The following is a 4051-nucleotide window of genomic DNA, read 5'->3' as shown; positions in this document are numbered from 1 at the left end:
ATGTTGCTCGCCCTCGAGCAAAAGAAAAAAGAATAGAAGAAGAAGTAGAAGATATGGAAGAGATGGATGGATTTGTGTATTCGGCCATATGGGTGGGATTGGGTGGGAGAGAGATGTTGAACTTTGAAGGTAGTGGGTGTATGGATGTGAGTGGTAAATAGAAAACAGAAGGGATGATCATGAATGGAAAGAGAGATGATGAGGTAGGTGGGGATCCTGTAGGGTCCACAGATCCTGAGATGATCCTGTGGGGTCCACAGATCCTGAGGTGTCAAGGCATTTACATCCCTGCACCAATTTAGGCATGTAAAATGCCCTTGCACACAACTCTGGACGTTCAACGCCCATTTGTGTGCCATTTCTGGCGTTGAACGCCAGAACCATGCCTGTTCTGGCGTTCAGCGCCCAGAAGCTGCCCATTTTGGGCGTTCAGCGCCAGCACCATGCTCTGTTCTGGCGCTGAACGCCAGACAGATGCTCCTCCAGTGTGTGATTTTTCTTCTGCTGTTTTTGATTCCGTTTTCAATTTTTATATTTATTTTGTGACTCCACATGATCATGAACCTACAAAGACATATAACTAAGGAAAATATAGTTAGATAAATAAAAATTGGGTTGCCTCCCAACAAGCGCTTCTTTAATGTCAATAGCTTGACAGTGGGCTCTCATGGAGCCTCACAGATGTGCAGAGCTTTGTTGAGACTCTTCAACACCAAACTTAGAGTTTGGATATGGGAGTTCAACACCAAACTTAGAGTTTGGTTGTGGCCTCCCAACACCAAACTTAGAGTTTGACTGTGGGGGCTCTGGTTGACTCTGCTTTGAGAGAAGCCTTTTCTGCTTCCTCTCCATGGTTGCAGAGGGAGATCCTTGAGTTTTGAACACAAGGGAGTTCTCATTCCATTGAAGGACTATTTCACCTCTGTCAACATCAATCACAGCTCTTGCTGTGGCCAGGAAAGGTCTTCCTAGGATGATGGATTCATCCTTTTCCTTTCCAGTATCCAGGACTATGAAATCAGCAGGGATGTAAAGGCCTTCAACCTTTACTAATACGTCCTCTACTTGTCCATAAGCCTGTTTTCTTGAACTGTCTGCCATCTCTAATGAGATTTTAGCAGCTTGCACCCCATAGATTCCCAGTTTCTCTATTACAGAGAGGGGCATGAGGTTTATCCCTGAACCAAGGTCACACAGAGCCTTAAAGATCATGGTGCCTATGGTACAGGGTATTATGAACTTCCAGGATCCTGTTTCTTCTGAGGCAATGTCAGTTGATCCAGATCACTTAGTTCATTGATGAACAAGGGAGGTTTAACTTCCCAAGTATCAATGCCAAATAATTTGGCATTCAGCTTCATGATTGCACCAAGAAACTTGGCAGTTTTCTCTTCAGTAACATCCTCATTCTCTTCAGAAGAGGAATACTCATCAGAGCTCATGAAGGGCATAAGGAGGTTCAATGGAATCTCTATGGTCTCTAGATGAGCCTCAGAGTCCCTTGGTTCCTCAGAGGGAAGCTCCTTATTGATCACTGGACGTCCCAGGAGGTCTTCCTCCTTGGGATTCACGTCCTCTCCTCTCCTCACAGGTTCGGCCATGGTGCTTATGTCAATGGCCTTGCACTCTCCTTTTGGATTCTCTTTTGTATTGCTTGGGAGAGTACTGGGAGGGATTTCAGTGATCCTTTTACTCAGCTGGCCCACTTGTGCTTCCAAATTTCTAATGGAAGACCTTGTTTCATTCATGAAACTTACAGTGGCCTTAGATAGATCAGAGACTAAATTTGCTAAATTAGAAGTATTTTGTTCAGAGTTCTCTATCTGTTGCTGAGTGGATGATGGAAAAGGCTTGCTATTGCTAAACCTGTTTCTTCCACCATTATTAAAGCCTTGTTGAGGCTTTTGATCCTTCCATGAGAAATTGGGATGATTTCTCCATGATGAGTTATAGGTGTTTCCATAAGGTTCACCTAAGTAATTTACCTCTGCTATTGCAGGGTTCTCAGGATCATAAGCTTCTTCTGCATAAGAAGCCTCTTGAGTACTGTTGGATGCAGCTTGCATTCCATGCAGACTCTGAGAGATCATATTGACTTGCTGAGTCAATATTTTATTCTGAGCCAATATGGCATTCAGAGTATCAACTTCAAGAACTCCCTTCTTCATAGGCGTCCCATTATTCACAGGATTCCTTTCAGAAGTGTACATGAACTGGTTATTAGCAACCATGTCAATGAGTTCTTGAGCTTCTGCAGGCGTTTTCTTTAGTTGAATGGATCCACCTGTAGAAGTGTCCAGTGACATCTTTGATAGCTCAGATAAACCATCATAGAATATATCCAGGATGGTCCATTCTGAAAGCATGTCAGAAGGGCACTTTTTGGTCAACTGTTTGTATCTTTCCCAAGCTTCATAGAGAGATTCACCTTCTTTCTGTCTGAAGGTTTGAACATCAGCTCTAAGCTTGCTCAGCTTTTGAGGAGGAAAGTACTTGGCTAAGAAAGCCGTGACCAGCTTATCCCAAGAGTTCAGGCTGTCTTTGGGTTGAGAATCCAACCATAATCTAGCTCTGTCTCTTACAGCAAAAGGGAAAAGCATGAGCCTGTAGACTTCAGGATCTACTCCATTAGTCTTAACAGTATCACATATCTGCAAGAATTCAGTTAAGAACTGAAAAGGATCTTCAGATGGAAGTCCATGAAACTTGCAGTTCTGCTGCATCAGAGAAACTAATTGAGGTTTCAGCTCAAAGTTGTTTGCTCCAATGGCAGGAATGGAGATGCTTCTTCCATGTAAATTGGAATTAGGTGTAGTAAAGTCACCAAGCATCTTCCTTATATTATTATTATTTTTGGCTGCCATCTCCTCTTCCTGTTCGAAAATTTCTGAAAGGTTATCTCTGGATTGTTGTATTTTAGCTTCTCTTAATTTTCTCTTCAAAGTCCTTTCAGGTTCTGGATCTGCTTCAACAAGAATGTTCTTGTCCTTGCTCCTGCTCATATGACAAAGAAGAGGACACAAAAAAATAATAATAATAGAGATCATTTATACCACAGTATAGGGATCCCTTTGTGAGTGGAAGAAAAGAGGGAGACAAAGAGTGTGATGTAAAGAAAGAAACACAACTGTGAGGATGGCAGAGATATGAGGTGAGATGTTAGTAGATGAATAAATAAATAGAATAAGATGGGAGAGGAGGAATTTTCGAAAATAATTTTTGAAAAAGAGTTAGTGATTTTTGAAAATAGTTTTTGAAAAATGTTAGTAATTTTCGAAAATTAAGATTTAAAAATTAAAAATTAAAATAATTAATAAATTAAGAAGAAATTTTGAAAAAGGGGGAAGATATTTTCGAAAATGAGAGAGAGAGAGTTAGTTAGGTAGTTTTGAAAAAGTTAAGAAACAAACAAAAAGTTAGTTAGTTAGTTGAAACAAATTTGAAAATCAATTTTGAAAAGATAAGAAGTTAGGAGGTTAGAAAAGATATTTTGAAAAAGATAAGATGAGAAGATATTTTTGAAAAGATATGTTAGAAATTAGTTTTTTGAAAAAGATTTGATTTTTAAAATCACAATTAATGACTTGATTCATAAGAAATCACAAGATATGATTCTAGAACTTAAAGTTTGAATCTTTCTTAACAAGCAAGTAACAAACTTGAAATTTTTGAATCAAAATATTAATTGCTATTGTTATTTTCGAAAATTTGGTATAAAAATAAGAAAAATATTTTTAAAAAATATTTTTTTTTTGAATTTTCGAAAATAACTAAGAATTTTGAAAAAGATTTGATTTTTGAAAAAGATTTTGAAAAAGATAAGATTTTCAAATTGAAAATTTGATTTGACTCATAAGAAACAATTTGATTTTAAAAATTTTTGAAAAAGTCAACTCAAATTTTTGAATTTGATGAGAGAAAAAGGGAAAGATATTTTTTTGATTTTTGAAATTTTTATGAAAAACATGAAAATTATGCAATGCATGAAATTTTTAGATCAAAACATGTGATGCATGCAAGAATGCTATGAATGTCAAGATGAACACCAAGA

At 37.9% G+C, this 4051-nt stretch overlaps 1 non-coding gene across 1 annotated transcript; it reads left to right on the top strand.

Annotated features, from left to right (window-relative positions):
- The first annotated feature begins 2360 nt into the window (after positions 1–2360).
- On the top strand, positions 2361–2468 carry LOC112774147 (small nucleolar RNA R71). Its single transcript, XR_003188648.1, has one exon. It is a non-coding gene; the product is annotated as a small nucleolar RNA R71 (small nucleolar RNA).
- The last annotated feature ends 1583 nt before the right edge of the window (positions 2469–4051 follow it).

Source organism: Arachis hypogaea, chromosome 18 (assembly GCF_003086295.3).
Source record: "Arachis hypogaea cultivar Tifrunner chromosome 18, arahy.Tifrunner.gnm2.J5K5, whole genome shotgun sequence".
NCBI lineage: Eukaryota > Viridiplantae > Streptophyta > Magnoliopsida > Fabales > Fabaceae > Arachis > Arachis hypogaea.
Note: the sequence above shows the minus strand (reverse complement) of the source record. Positions and strands in the feature narration are given on the sequence as shown.